At 46.5% G+C, this 16,292-nt stretch overlaps 1 protein-coding gene across 6 annotated transcripts in view; it reads right to left on the bottom strand.

The window, feature by feature from the left end:
* Positions 1 to 16,094, bottom strand: part of LRBA (LPS responsive beige-like anchor protein) — a 466,837-nt gene extending 450,743 nt beyond the window's left edge. For 3 of the 6 annotated variants that reach the window (XM_054824981.1, XM_054824982.1, XM_054824980.1), the window contains exons 1-3: positions 15,364 to 16,093; positions 13,246 to 13,390; positions 2,431 to 2,661 (exon numbers count right to left, since the gene is read on the bottom strand). The gene's annotated coding sequence lies outside the window, so the exon portion shown is untranslated. Of the gene's footprint in view, positions 1 to 2,430; positions 2,662 to 13,245; positions 13,391 to 14,555; positions 14,743 to 15,363 lie in introns of all 6 variants that reach the window. The other 3 variants (XM_054824977.1, XM_054824983.1, XM_054824979.1) reach the window with 2 other exon arrangements.
* Between the last annotated feature and the right edge of the window lie 198 nt (positions 16,095 to 16,292).

The following is a 16,292-nucleotide window of genomic DNA, read 5'->3' as shown; positions in this document are numbered from 1 at the left end:
CTGGCGGATGAAGTGGCCAGGCCACTCTCTATCATATCTGAGAAGTCGTGGTGGTCTGGTAAAGTTCCCACTGACTGGAAAAGGGGAAACATAACCCCCATTTTTAAGAAGAGAAAAAAAAGAAGACCCAGGGAACTACAGGCTGGTCAGTCTCACCTCTGTGCCTGGCAAGATCATGGAGCAGATCCTCCTGGAAACTATGCTCAGGCACATGGAAAATAAGGAGGCGATTGGTGACAACCAACATGGCTTCACTAAGGGCAAATCGTGCCTGACAAACGTGGTGGCCTTCTATGATGGCGTTACGGTGTTGGTAGATAAGGGCAGAGCAACTGATGTCATCTACCTGGACTTGTGCAAAGCATTTGATGCTGTCCTGGATGACATCCTTGTCTCTAAATTGGAGAGACATGGATTTGATGGATGGACCACTCGGTGCATAAGGAATTGGCTGGATGGTTGCACTCAAAAAGAGTGGCGGTCAACGGCTCAATGTCCAAGTAGACATCAGTGACGAGTGGCATTCCTCAGGGGTCTGTACTGGGACCGGCACTGTTTAACATCTTTGTCAGCAACATGGACAGCAGGATTGAGTGTATCCTCAGCAAGTTTGCCAACACCACCAAGCCGTGTGGTGCGGTCGACACGCTGGAGGGAAGGGATGCCATCCAGAGGGACCTTGACAGGCTGGAGAGGTGGGCCCATGCGAATCGCATGAAGTTCAATAAGGCCAAGTGCAAGGTCCTGCACATGTGTCAGGGCAATCCCAAGCACAACTACAGGCTGGGCAGAGAATGGATTGAGAGCAGCCCTGAGGAGAAGGACTTGGGGGTGCTGGTTGATGAAAAGCTCAACATGAGCCGGCAGTGTGTGCTTGCAGCCCAGAAAGCCAACTGTATCCTGGGCTGCATCAAAAGAAATGTAACCAGCAGGTCAAGGGAGGTGATTCTGCCCCTCTACTGTGCTCTGGTGAGACCCCACTTGGAGTACTGCGTCCAGTTCTGGGGCCCCCAACATAAGAAGGACATGGACCTGTTGGAGAGAGTCCAGAGGAGGGCCACGAAGCTGATCAGAGGGCTGGAGCACCTCTCCTATGAGGACAGGCTGAGAGAGTTGGGGTTGTTCATCCTGGAGAAGGGAAGGCTCTGGGGAGACCTTTTTGCAGCCTTCCAGTACCTGAAGGGGGCCTACAGGAAAGACGGTGAGGGACTGTTTATGAGGGAGTGTAGTGACAGGACAAGGGGTAATGGGTTTAATCTAAAGGAGGGTAGATTTAGATTAGATACTAGGAAGAAATTCTTCACTATGAGGGTGGTGAGGCACTGGAACAGGTTGCCCAGAGAGGTTGTGGAAGCCCCCACCTAGTGTTCAAGGCCAGGCTGGATGGGGCTTTGGGCAACGTGGTCTAGTGGAGGGTGTTGCTGCCCATGGCAGGGGGGTTGGAGTGAGATCTTTAAGGTCCCTTCCAACCCAAACCATTCTATGATTCTATACGGATGAGTCTTAAAATCTTGAAAATAATATTGTGAACATTTGCTGAAGCTGCTTGTTCTTTCATTGGTTAGATAGTATATTCACCTGAATTTGTTTTGTATTATTATGTAGATGTATGCACAGACATAGAGCTATCAGATGTATTACGGCTGCTCATTGCATTTGCCTTCAAAGCACTGAAGGTCTGTCCTGTCAGCTGGATTGTCCACCTGTAACTGATACCCCTACCCCCCCCCCCAATTTACACATGTTGGGAAAGTGCCCAACAAGGAGCTGGGCCATCTGCAGCAGGTGTCTCATGTCTTGATTTCTTACTGTCATAAACTGAGGTCTGTGAAATTCAACTTTGCTGCACTACAGAATAACTTAAGTGCATTACCTTGCCCTTTGAGACAAACAAATTAAATTTGCTGCGCTGATGTATGTTGTGTTGTACTGGGCACTCTGCCTTTTCTTTATTCCAGCCTTACAACATCAAAGTATTAATTGAAAGAAAATGGTATCATACTGTTTGCATTAAGTGACATTTTACTGTGCAGGTCACGCTGGAGTCCTGTTAATTTCCGTCTCCCTTATGTTGTTTCTAGTCAGATGTTTTAGAAATTCCAGTAAGAAATAAAGATAATATTTTGTATAGCTTTGTCAAATATTTTGAATGTAATTTGTGCAAAGGTCAAGTGTTCCTAGGTGGTCAACAAGCGACAAGTAATGTTTAATAATGTGCCATTTAAAATGAGTTAGTTAAAAGACAGTCTAAAAGTGCTGCTTTTCCAAAGGCTCACACAATAATACACTGAATTCAGAAACAGGTACATTGTGACTGCTGTGGTAAGTGGAGGCCTCAGACAGCACAGAGGCCAAGCAAAAAGAGACACGAGATGCTGGTGGAGAAGAGGAGGTATAAATCTTGCAGAAATAGCAGACAACTCATCTTACCTTGACTAGGGTATTAATGGTGACCCTAACAGCTGGTCTTCTGGTCGTGGCTCCCCTGAAATGAAGACCAGGGTCCATGTCTCCTGTGTGCCTGAAATACGGGTTATCAGTGCCTACAGAGGTGTCTTGAGGAAGGGCTGGGTCTCCTTCTCAGCTGCCCAGAGTCTGCTTAGGGACGCAGCAGCATGCGGAAAGGATCCTCCACTCTGGCTCTGCAGTTTCAGCCCAGACCTAAAGCAGCATATTGGAAAAGCAGCATCTCACTCACTGTTCACACTGTGATTTAGGATTGACAGCTGTTAAGACAGAAGCAGCGTGTGTACATGGCTGTTTGTTAGAAGGACATTTAAAAACAGACCTTGTAAATCCTCAAACAATGGTGGTGATGGCTGGGTGCAACCGCAATACACTCTGCTCTGTGTAAGAGGGAACTCTGTCCGACCATAGCAGGAGCATGATGATCGCAGGGAGAAAGGAAATGGGACCGGAGAGGGGGGAAATTTAATAAAAGTTAAATGTACTTTCATGGAGCATCTGGGCTGGTTCTGTTCTACAGGAAAAGCTTTATTCGTGTCAATAAGAAAATTCCCATTGATTTTATTGCTACGAGATGACTCCCCCCATCCCCCACAAAAAAAGAAAGTAAGTTCTGGAAAAAAACAGGAGGTATCGAGTGCCATTAATTCCCCATGGAAGTACATTGCTGAAGAAGCACCATGGCTTGCAGACTCAAGTGCTAAATAAAAGCACTCTGCTTACAGTTGAGCAAGATACACTGGATGTGCCTGACAGTACTGTGTTTTGCTAAAGAATGGTTGCATTTCTCCAAGATCTTACCAGAATGTGGGCTGACCCATTCATGCATTTTCTTATTTGTGGCACCAAGCATAAAGCATGTTTTTTGCTTATTTCAGTACACAGGTCAAACTATATAAGAAAAACAGTTGTTTCATGGTGGTGTAGAAAAAGACCTTAAATACAGGCTAGGGGCAACCTGAAACCCCAAATGAGAGAACATACTCATGTGCAGATGCAACTGCGCAAAATGACTCAACTGAAAGGCAAAGAAAGAACAGGCTCAACAGCTCACAAGGGTCTCCAAGGAGCAGAGACCCAAGGCACATGGAGTTAGGACATGTGAGAACCCATGAAGGAACACTTCTGCTTACCCAAGTCTTCCCAACCAATCGAATAACCTCTAGCGTTTCAGTGTTCACCCAGGACCCTCCACTTCATCTTGAAAATATTCAAATAATATTGCTAAATATCATCCTAGATAATCCTGCTCCAGTGAATAGATGCAAGCAAAGCACAGTGTGACATTTAACAGTGTAACCATAGCACCTCCACTCCTTGAACGAGTTTAAATGCAAATATTATCTCTTTCCTCTCCCTGTATTGTGTTGCCCTGAAAACTAAACAGGCTTTTTCCTTCAAATGCTGATGATATAATTCATTTCTTTGTGCTGAAATGATTAGGTGAAAAGGCAGAGACAGGATTAATTTACTGCTGAGGTAAGGGGATAGAGTCCTATTCATTTCAGCTGAGCTGTGTGCTCCCTTGCAGCAGTGGGGCATTTGAACCTGAAGATGAATTTTTGAAGATGAAACCAATCCTCTGAAAACTATGAAATGTTTCTGTAGAAAAGTAACTAACTGCATGGGGCTTGATGACTTGGCCTAGCCATCAGGAAATCCTTCTAGCTTCAAACTTTTTCAGGAATTTATTTGCGCATAAACAATCATTGTTACTTACTACCACAATTACCGTAACACCTTGAAGACCTGGAAGACCATTGTCATTGGCACTGCACATAAGGCCGCTTGGAATAAATCCCAAGCTAATGCCTGCTCACTTTCATCCATCAGGATGAGAGCAGCTCCTTTTTGTCAGTTTTTTCCATGTGACACTATGCCTTTCTAACAGGAAAGGGTTGTCTGTCTGGCCACAGCTGGACAAGACTGGGACAGTTTTGCATCACTGGGCACCAGGGAAGGATCAGCACAAATGTTGGTGCTCCAGGCAGCCCAAACAGAGGGCAGCCATACATGTTAGACAGGGCACTCCTATAATCCTCCTCAATTCTTGTAGGAAATGGCCAGTGGCAAGAAGATGCCTTCACATTTCTGCAAAGCTTCATATTAGCTATGCACAGTGCTCACAATATATAGTTATATGCAATGCAGTACTGAGCTGGCTGCTCAGTCTTACGCTGCTCGCTGGCTGGTACCCCTCTTGACAGCTAGCCCAGGAGCTAGTCCAGCCCCTGCTGAACTCATCACAACTGCTCCTGTGATCACCCTCGCAACATTCCCACTGACGCTGAGAAGTCTTCTTGCTCCCACTTTGCAGATGAGAAGCAGAGATAAAGCCATGACTGAATTAAGCGAGGACTCGGCGACAGGCTTGGGTCATCTCGCTGAAAGCTTTAAGTTAATGCTTCACCCCTCTGGTGTCCTAGAAAAAGACCTCGTCACTGCAAATGAACTGACAAAATAACCAGTTTATGAATCTTACCTTAATCAGTAAAAAGTGCAATTCCCTGTAAATATTTTCTCTTGGCAGTAGACGCAGTTCTGGTTGTTCTCACCGTCTTTACTCCACGTGCATCCAAGCTGTTTGTCCCTACCATCCACCTTGCCCCCCAGGGATAAACATCTGATTCATGCACTAAACTGATCTGAGTTTTAAAATAACCAAAAATGGCAGAAGATGTCAGCAGCAGATAGTCTGCAAGTACAGAATCAAAGCAACTACACCGCACCCCAGATTCCCACTAACCGTAATGGGCCCATACAGAAGGTAGATGGCAAAGTAGGCAAAGATCATACATTGAATGCAGCAGTATGTGCCTACACACAGTATTTCTATGTGACGCTCTCATACCAAAAGCAAACAAAGATTACACACTGCCGAAGCTTTCGTTCAATACCGGATGTGATTTTGAACACATCCATCTTCCTGTGGACCCAATGCAATCCATGCTAACTCAACATGAGAATTCTCAGAAGTTTCCATATGCTTTGGGTCATACCCTATAAGCTGACAGGTTCACTTCTAAACACAAGATTTCATGAAATCATCTACATTACAAAATGATGCTATAGGATTTCATTTTGCATGTGAGCCCTCTGCTTTTTGGTTTTTTACAAACATGTATTTAAACATGAATATTGCCTCAGTTTTTGTCTTAGAGAAGAGGCATGGATTTATAATGCTGAATGCCTATTATTCTATTCTTCCTATTTGCTCTCAGGATGAAGTAGTAACCCTTTCCATAATAGCAGGCAGTGGTTGTATTAACAACAACTAAGCAAAGATGAGTACAGTATCAGCATAATAACAATCAACATCAACAATAATAAAAACTGCTATTAAGTACAATAATGCCACAGACCAGGTCACACATGAGCTGACTTCTGCATGATTTCTATCTTCAGAAATTTCTGCTGATTTCTGTCTTCAAAACCACAAACACAAAGTAGCAATCACAGTCAAAAAGCACTCTCTTTTTCTGTGTAAGTTCTAGAAAAGCCTTTCTCTTGAGAATTGCAGAAAGAAAAGCGTGGCCAAGCAAGAAGATACTCCTACAGAGCAGGCTTATCTAAAGAAACACAAGTATCAGAATACCCTCACTCTTAAAGGATGCTTGTCAGGGATTACCTCACTTTACCACCCTATTTTCCAGGTCGCCCAAAAAAGGCCATCACAGCCTGGCTCTGAAGGTCAACAGACGTGAGCTATTTCAGACCAACAATGCAGTGACTGTCAGAGACATGGGCACTGGCAGTCCCTTTTCTTCCCTCTTAAATACCTGCTCCAATTTTAGCTCAGGCACAGAAGCCAGAGAAACTGCCTATCTCTCAGCAACACCCTGATTAATTTCATTTAGGAGTATATTGGTAGGACTTGGCATTTCCCACTGCACACAGAAACCCAGACCTCCTGGGTCCAGGGTAGAGCAAAAGAACTCACTGTACTCAGCACTGTACACGCTGAGAGCACGTCGGGCAGCTGTCACGTACTACACTAGGTCTGCTTCCGTGCCTCTGAACAGTTTTAGAGAGAAGCCTTACAGGGAGGCTTGGCAGCAAACAAATCCCAAGGTAACAAAGGCACAAAGTGAGAACGCATCAGGAGAAAATGACTCTTATTCCTTCTTTATGGAAGCAGGAATGAGCTCTGACCTTCAGTCAGAAACAGCGATTAAGTCTGCCTCCAGAGACCTCAGCGCTGCTGGGGCATCCGACCAGGCTCTCACTGGGCTGATGACAAACACCAGGCAAATGCCCTCCATGAGGATCACTGTTAAACATATTTCCCCTGAACAGCATTTGTTTTCTTTAAGATTCTCAGGTCAGTTCTGCTAAAGCTGCCTTAAATTCCAGATGGCCATAGGAAATAGGGAAGATCATCTGAATCATAATAAATAAGTAACTGTAAAGCTTTGGAGGAGAGTAGAAGAGGTGCTTCTTTAAAAAAAAGAATACAAGCTGTGCTCAGTTAAGAGCTGTGCTTGATACCTCTTTAAGAGGGAATCACAAGTCACTAGCACTTTCTTGGTGGGGGGGAGAGATGAATGAGAAATAAAAACCCCCATTCCTCACAGAGCAGCCAATGGTGAGCAGGGCAGCTCCTCCACCCATCAGGGCGCCTATGCTAGCTCAGCACCAAGAGGTGTGTCCTTGCGTGTCTGGAAAAAAGTCTGGCAGGCAGTGAGCTTCCCTCTGTGCTCTGGGGCTGTTGGACAGCAAGAACTGTGCATGACCTGGCAGTGTTTTGAACAAGTGTCTTTAATATTGCAAAACTAATCCGAACCCAGCACGATACTTAATAGCATGCATCAATCTCCAATGAAGAGTGGTTGCTAAGGAAACCACTTAAAAGCCTGCTTTAAAATATTTGCCACATATTCAAAAGACTGAATAATTTCCTGCTGTCAAATTACAACAGCTCTGCAAAGGTCATTAGGAATATTCTTTAATCATTAAGATAGAAATATGCTTGTCATTCCTCTCAGCAGACAGATGACTGAATTCTGATCTTTGTAAAACTGAAGTCACATCACTGAAATGAAATCAACTGTGCAGCCATTCCAGAGATCAGATTTTTCAACTATGTATTTCTAATACAAAGTTACCGTGTCTGACACTCTAACGTTTTGAAGTATCACAACTCCTAACTTATGATACTTAACAATGATTCAAGTTCAAGGACAAATTAAATCTGCACAGCTAAAATGCTGTATATGGAGAATGCTAAAGGCATAATGTGAAGGACTGGGAATATTCTGTTCTAACTCCCTTTTTCCTGCATTTAGGAGGACAGATTCTTCACTAGGGGTACAAAAAGCTCAGCAAAAACTGTTTTTCTGTTTCCTGATAAACTGCCTGAATACTCAAAAGCCATTTCAAGTTTCAGGATAAACAAAACAATGATTTTTTTTATTTTCGGAAAACACGGTGTATGGAGTCTGGCTGGGGTGTAGTTAACTTTCCTCATAGTAGCCTTCACAAAGCTCTACTCTGTAGCAAGAGCAGTGTGCTGCTTTTGGCTGGGATAGAGTTAATTTTCTTCACAGTAGCTAGTACCAGGCTGGTTTGTATTTGTGCTGGAAACAGTCTGAAAACAGAGGTGTTTTCATTACTGCTGAGCAGTGCTTACACAGAGCCAAGGCCTTTTCTGCTTCTCACACCACCCCACCAGCAAGTAGCCTGGGGGTGCACAAGGAGTTGGGAGGGGACACAGCCAGGACAGCCGACCCCAACTGACCAAAGGGAAATTCCATACCATATGATGTCATGCTCAGCATATAAAGCTGGGGGAAGAAGGAAGGAAGGGAGGGATGTTCGGAGTGATGGCGTTTGTCTTCCCAAGTAACCGTTACACGTGACGGAGCCCTGCTTTCCTAGAGATGGCTGAACACCTGCCTGCCGATGGGAAGCAGTGAATGAATTCCTTGTCTTGCTTTGCTCGTGTGCATGGCTTTTGCTTTACCTATTAAACTGTCTTTATCTCTATCCATGAATTTTCTCACTTTTCCTCTTCTGACTCTCTCCACCAACCCACCTCGGGGGAGCAAGCAAGCGGCTGTGGTGCTTAGTTGCCAGCTGGGGTTACACCACAAGTGGTGATGAAAACACACCAGTGTTTTGGCTACTGCTGAACAGTGCTGGCACTGCTCACTGTGGAGGGTGAGTGATAGAGTGGCTTGGTGGGCACCTGGTGGCCAGTCAAGATTAACCCACCACACCTGGGATCACTAAGTACAGAAACCTGGCTTTTGTTTTAATGACTACAGCTAATCCTCTAGGCATGCTTTTGATCTGACCTTCCCAGAAAGTGTACAGTGTTTAGGATATAGGAGTTTATTTTCCATCTTTACTGGGACAGAGGCAAGCCATGTCATCTGAATTGAGAGGAGTCCTGTGGCAATAGACGGGCAGCTGACTCCTGTCTTTCCTACAAATAAGAACTGGTATAGAGCCAGAAGTTTGATCTAGATGCTCCTGTGAACCTGCTCAAGTTGCACCATAACCGTCCTGTTTCAGAATGCCTTCTGTCTCTGTGTAAGTCATGGGTCCCAAATGAGACAGAAATGTGTTGAGTAAGATAACCAGAGGAAACAAGACTATCATATCCTAAAGTCTAAGCACACAAGGGATGTCACAGATGTCACATCACCCATAAAAGCATAGAGCATGAGTTTGAGAATTAGCTATTGCACATCATTTGAACAGTGCCAAAAATATTACGGTTTCACTTTTCTATTTTTTGTTTCTAATCAGAATGCATATTAGCTTTCTTAGCCACGTTTCAATGTTAACACTATTATTATTTATGCAAGGGCAATACCTGGCAAGAATGCCAAAAAGCACATTTCCCTGGAAGAAGGAAGCTGCGTTTCACGCACACCCTGAGGACTGTGTGCAGTCCTTGTCAGCAAGAAGCAGCATGGCTGCTCCACCAGACAAGGGTGACAGTGAGACAGGCAGGGACCTCACTGACAGCCCCATAGGACCCGAACAAGGAGAGGCAGGCCAGCTGGTGACAGCAACAGGCTGCCTAAAACTGGATGTCCTGTGCAGGTTGCTTGAACTTACTTCGGTTTATGGCAAAACTGGCTTTCAGAAGGATTAGGATTATTTTCTTCTCTTTCTCAAAAACTTCTGCTGCTGTATTGCCCCATACAATGATGTTGTCAATGTATTGCAGGTGCTGTGGAGCTTCACTCTGTTCCAGTGCAGCCTGGATCAGCCCATGGCAAATGGTGGGGCTGTGTTTCCACCCCTGGGCCAGTTGATTCCAGGTGTACTGGACACCCCTCCAAGTGAAAGCAAACTGTGGCCTGCAGTCTGCCGCCAACGGGCTTGAGAAAAACACATTCGCAACATCAATTGCGGCATACCACTGGACTGCCTTTGACTCCGGTTCCTACTGAAGTTCTAGCATGTCCGGCACAAAAGAGCTCAGTGGCAGCATGACTTCATTCAGGCCACGACAGTCTACTGTCAGTCTCCACTCTCCATTAGACTTCCACACTGGCCATATGGGACTGTTAAAGGGTGAGCGAGTTCTGCTGATCACTCTTTGGCTCTCCAATCAACAAATCAGCTTATGGATGGGAATCAGGGAGTCTCGGTTCGTGTAGTATTGCCACTGGTGCACCATTGTGGTAGCGATTGCCACCTGTTGTTCTTTCACCCTCAGCAGCCCCACAACAGAAGGGTCCTCTGAGAGACCGGACAAGGTAGACAGCTGTTTAATTTCCTCTGACTCCAAGGCAGCTATACCAAAAGCCCACCGGTACCCTTTTGGGTCCTTGAAATACCTTCTCCTGAGGCAGTCTTTGCCAAGGATGCACAGAGCCTCTGGGCCAGTCACAATGGGGTGCTTTTGCCACTCATTCCCAGTTAGACTCACTTCAGCCTGCAGTAGAGTCAGCTGTTGGGATCCTCCTGTCACTCCAGAATTACAGATGGGTTCTTCCCCTTCATGGTTTGATGGTATCAGGGTACACTGTGCGCCAATGTCTACTAGAGATGGCTCTGCCATACCAGGCCATCAGATCCACACAGTCCAATAAATCCAGTTGTCCCTTTCCTCCACCTGGCTGGAGGCAGGGCTCCTCTAGTCCTGCTCATCATATTCATTACTCACTTCTTGTAAAATTGACTTAGAAGTCCCTTCAAGAGGATCATAAGTACGATCCACTCAGTCTGGGGAACTGCCTGCTGGAAACCAGAGTGGCATTTTTCCTGGAAGAATCCCCTTCTGTAATTGTTTTGCCTTGCAACTCACGTACCTATGCCGCTAAGGTCAAAGTAGGTTTTCCATCCCACTTCCTCATGTCCTCTCCGGGGTCATGCAGGTGAAACCACAGGGTGCCTCGTGGTGTGTACCCTCTGTATCCTCTCTCTTGAGCAGAGGAACATTTACTTCTAACAGCTGAGATATTGGTTCATCCAGGTAGAGAAAAGGACATATTCTTTTTGAGTTGCTGGACCTTCCAGGACAGTTTCTCCACAGCTGATATAAGGGAGGAAGATTTTCTTTGTATTGCTGGAGTCAGCCAGCCACTTCATCCACTGTTGGTGACTCTTTGCCTTTCCAGTCCATTACTGCCAAAGAGTTGGCATACGATGATGGTGCGCTCTGCACAAACTTCCACTGCATGGGTTAGGTACATTGGACTTCATCGGGATACAGGTAACTGTGTGTTGTCTGAATCATAATAAACCATCTCCTGCACAGCTAATTCCCTCAGGTACTGGATACCTTGCTCCACGGTGGTTCACTTGCCTGGATGATATACATCTTCACTGAAGGGATACCTTTCCCTCGCACCTGACAGAAGTCGCCTCCAGAGACTGAGGGCTTGTGTCTTTTTCCCAATCACCTTGTCAATGCCCCCTTCTCTGGACAGGGATCCCAGCTGCTTGGCCTCCCTACCCTATAATTCCAGGCTACTGGCCCCATTATCCCAGCATCAGAGCAGCCAGGTAACGATGTGCTTGCCTGGACAGCAGCTGAAATCTTTCTGCATATCTTGCAGCTCACTCGGGGACAGGGATTGGGTGATTTCCTCTGGTTCTGCTTCTTCCTCCTGTTCTCCTGATGGTCCTGGTTCATCATCATCCCTTACTAGGCAAACTGATTTTTCTTCTTCTTGTGTATAGGGGTAACTGATACCAGCATGGCTTGCTTTTTGGTTCAGCTGCAGTGCCTGTCACTGGGGTTTGAGTAGCCACAGTGCACGTCTCTCAGTATTCCCTCTCTTCGCCTGAGGGTGCTGCCTAATATTGAGCAGTGTTTGGTAGATACTGGCCAGGGTCCAGCACAGGGTGGTAAGTTGTGCCTCTTTGGAATAGCCACAGCATTTTCCTTTCAGATAGTCTATCACTTCATCAGGGTCCTGTAGCTGTTCAGGAATCAAGTTCCAAGCCATTCGGGGTGGGAAGGTCTCCAGATACCTGCCCTTATTCTCCCGCATCCATGCCACCCATGACTATTCAGCCTCAGGGCAGATCTCCGGGTGGTATTCTTAAAACAATTTTTTGTAACTCTAAACAAGGCTTGAAACACATTCAGGAGACATAGCAATAGGAGCATGCTGGCTTGAACAGCCCAAGGGTATTCAAAATTCTCAAAAGCTGCCATAAGCAGCCTGAAGGAAAAAGTGGAGGTAAAAGAGCGGGAGAAAGTACCCCCCCCCCCATCTTCCCCATAGATTGGGTGTGATTATTAATAAATTCCAAGAGATGTCATCTGAGGTATGGGCATGACAGCAATGCCACATACAAATACCAGCTTAACCTCATGGCCAGTGATGCTATCATATCATAAATCAATATTAAACAGTACAGCAAAATGAGAATCCTGATCCCTCTCCCTGAGGTGATAAACAGCACCGCAGGGAATATGTACAGCAAATAAGGGTTTACATACCACAGCCACAGGAACAAACAAAACACCATTGTGACCAGTGACTATTTAACTAATATAATAAATGCATATAACAAATTTGTTTTAACATGCTCTGGTCAGATCTGTCATTATCTCACCCCTTCGAGCCCCACGTTGGGCACCAAAAAGGACTGTCATGGTTTAGCCCCAGTGAGCAGCTGAGCACCACACGGCCACTCGCTCACTCCTCCTCCCTGGTGGGATGGGGAGGAGAATCAGAAGACAAAGGTAAAACTCGTGGGTTGGGATAAGGACAGTTTACTGGGACAGCAAAGGAAGAGGAAAATAACAACAACAGTACTTAGAATATACAAAGCGAGTGATACACAATGCAATTTGCTCACTGCTGACCCGATGCCCAGCCTGTCCCGAGCAGCAATACCTCCTGCCCGGCCAGCCCCCTTTATATACTGAGCACGACATGGTATGGAATACCCCTTTGGCTAGTTTAGGTCACCCTCCCATCTTCTTGTGAAAATTATCCTAGCCAAAAAACAGGACACCTGACCAGAGAGAAAAGACAGGTTCGAGGTCAAGCCAGGAAGTTACATCAGCCAGGGAAGCACAAGATCATTGAGATACACAGCCAAGCATGGGCATAACTACAGCACAGTTCGGGCAGAGGTCTGAGCTTAAATTCAGCTCCCAAGCCAAGAGACCGAGATCCCCAGTAAGGTTTCCTGCAGCTCCTTTCCCAGCACCAAGGCCCATGCTGACACCTGGGCCATGCCAGGGCTGGCCACGAGCACAGGCAGCCAAATGCCCACGGCAGGGGTAGAGCCTGAGGAGCTTCTCAGCACACTTAGGGTCTGACAGCAGCCATGCATGCCTTTCCCACATTAGCTCACCTGATTTTGAAGGGCCGCCTTTGAAAAGCACCATGAAAAATGATAGCTGTTGCCAATTATTTGAAGGTCAGCGTTAAGAGGATGGCTACTTCCCTTCACCACAGCCACGGGATGTTTTCTGGTCTCTTCTGATCTGCTAGCAAGCCTAGAGAGTACAGAGAGATAATCAGCTAGGAGTGTACCATAGGGAAAAATTCACTTATGAGGATAGAAAGCATAGTGAAAAAGTAAGTTCTCCCACTTGTAACATCAGGCATTACAGAACACATTGTGCTGGTGAAAAAAGCGTGGTGTCCAGAACCAGTTTGCTCTGCATTTCTAGCTTGGATCTAATACTTGGAGATTACAATGGACATTTCTTTTCCACCCACCCAAGAATCACAGCTGCTGTGTGTTCAGTTACAACACTGGGCAGGACAGCATGCTAGCACACCTGCAATCAACCTCTCCCTGCTCCCAGTAGTTTGGTTTTGTTTTCCAGTCACGAGACAGTCAATTAAGCTTTTAGAATCTAAAGATGGAAGCACACAGGAGAGAAGGATGAGTAAAAAAAGGGAAGAGAGGTAGCAGGAGAGAAATAATCACAGAAAAATATGTGCAAATTGTGAAGGAAAAGGAGAACAAAATAAAGGAGAATGGGTGGCAGGGGACGGAAATGTCAGGAATATGATGGAGAAGCAAAACCAGAAGCAGTAAGACAGAAAAAAGTGAGAAAGATAAACCTTGCAGGAGCAGAAATTCCTTGTTAGGAGAAATGGAATCTAGAAAACTTAATCCATCCTTTAGGGAAAAAAAATGCAAGGGGAAAGTCCAAATTAACTATTTGCAGTCAAAAGCAAATGTTGCATAGTACAAGTCCCTGCCCTTCCTGTTTCTGAATTTGTCTCCTGTTCTCTGAGTGCTGCCAGAGGCCCCTCAAAGCACCAAGTGCTGCACTGTAGCCTATCCCCCCTGCCCCTACCCTCACCTATTGCCCTCCAGATCCTTGCCGTTGAGCCCTGGCCTCATCTTCAAGCCTGCTGCCTTCTCACAAAGCTGTTCTTATGCCTGCTGCCTCTTTTCTCCTGCCACCTCAAATTCCTGCTGCTGCCTCTTCTGCTGCCTCCCACTTACCTTCCAAAACCCTGTAAATACAAAGGTAGTTCCACTGCACATAAAGGCTCAGCATGAAACATTTATAATTTCTGTGCTGGCCTTCACTGCAAACTATCAGGTGCAGAAATTGCCTTTCAGCACTTGTATCTAATATTACGTAGGCCCCTGACACTTCTGGGAAGCCCTTGCTGGTACCACTCAGTAAATAGCAATACCTGGTTTACAGGGTCATGTCCTGTTTTCATTCCTGATAAATCACTGCACTAGTTTGGATACACTTCTGTATGGATCACTTCCGCTCAGGAGAACTGCTGCTCTTTGCCTGATGCCAGGAGAGGTGGTTTCCACGGAGCGTTGTTTTTCCTTTGTCTCACTGAGGACAAATGGGAACTAGGGAACAACCTGCAGTGGCAGATGACAGTGTGTCTGTCCTCAAAAGGAGGATTCACAGGGTCAAATTTAATTCTAAATGCTGAGTGGGACACCACACATCTAGAAACCAGAACAACCTGGTACGTACTACCATGCTTGCCTAACCCCTTATTCTACAAGTAGTCCTGTACAGTGAGAGCTATGAGGGGTTTTCTTGCTGCCTTTCTGGCCAAAAGCTGATGGATTTTGCAGTCAAGGTACATCGTGCAGTGGGCACTAGGCCTGCTTAGCAGTCCCCTACTGAATACAGAAGGGAGACAGCTGACATCAAGCTTTGTTCAGAATATAGTGAAGATGACATTGCAGCACATGATAAATATTAATGGCAGCTTTAACAGATTGAGAATGCCACCTAATAATAGTCAGGAAACCAAAGAAGTTGGTTTCCTGAAATATTGGTGCCTTTGTGAAGTCCCTAGCTGGGAAATTGAAATCATCAGTCTGTAACCTACAGGTCCTGTATCATGTTTTAAAGGGCTTTTTATAAGGTAAAGTCAAAGTCAATCACAAAGAAAAGTTAGAGAAAATAATGCTCTTGAAATTAAAAACCAAACCAAAAAAACCCCTTAAACAAACAAAAAACTTCCTTACCTCATGAATACGTGGGATAAACTTGACAGTGACCTCCTTGAGTTCCTATGGAAGCTACATTTGCTCCATATTTTTCTTCAGGTTTCTGTTTTCAAGTACTTTTGTCTCCAGTGGACAGCACGAGGTCAATGGGAAGGTGTGTTTCAAACGCGTTTGTCATTAGAGTCATCTGATTTGCCAAGTTACGTGAAAGGTCAAACACTATGCCAGTAGCACAGTGCCATGCAAACGATCTCTTTAAACTGCCATTTGGACGCGGGTCAAATAAGAAGCAGGCGACATGTTTTTTTCATAGAAACAGCCACCTCGGAGCAGCACACTCAACTATATTTTAAATCTATTGCCGTATTTTTTCGTAACGACATACGCACTTTTTCCTAAGGCCCTCTTGAGAAGCCCGTGTGTGGTAGCTGCAGACGCAGCCTGCGTGTCCTTGCAGCCAGGCTGTCTCCCTGGCCGACACTGACCGCGCAAACAGGGGGCTGTGCAGGGACACCGCCGGGGCAGCGCCAAGACCCCGACGCCTTCGCCTCGGCCAAGGCCGTACCAGTCTCCCTCCTCCTCCGGTCCCTCGCCCCTGCGAGGGGGAGGACGGAGACAACCAACGGCCGCCTGCGCTGGAATAGCAGGGCGCGGCGAGAAGGCAGGCGGCGGGGCCGCCCCAACGCCCCGACAAGAGCCGCCTCGGGGCCTTGCTCTCCCCCGGCCGGCCGGCCTCCCCTGCCGGGCCCACCGCCAACCCCCCGCCAACACACCCCCCCCCCCCCCGCCGGGCCCCTGGCGGCAAGCGGCTCTCGTCAGCCCGTCACGGCCAACAGCCGGGCGCGCGGCGGGCGGGGCAGGGGCGGTGGGGGAGGCTCGGCTGCCGCGGCGGCCGCTATTGGGTGCGACGGGGGGCAGAGCTGCGGCGGAACGGCCCCCGCCGCCGC

This window comes from Grus americana, chromosome 4, assembly GCF_028858705.1.
Source record: "Grus americana isolate bGruAme1 chromosome 4, bGruAme1.mat, whole genome shotgun sequence".
NCBI lineage: Eukaryota > Metazoa > Chordata > Aves > Gruiformes > Gruidae > Grus > Grus americana.
This window is presented reverse-complemented; position numbering and strand designations above follow the sequence as displayed.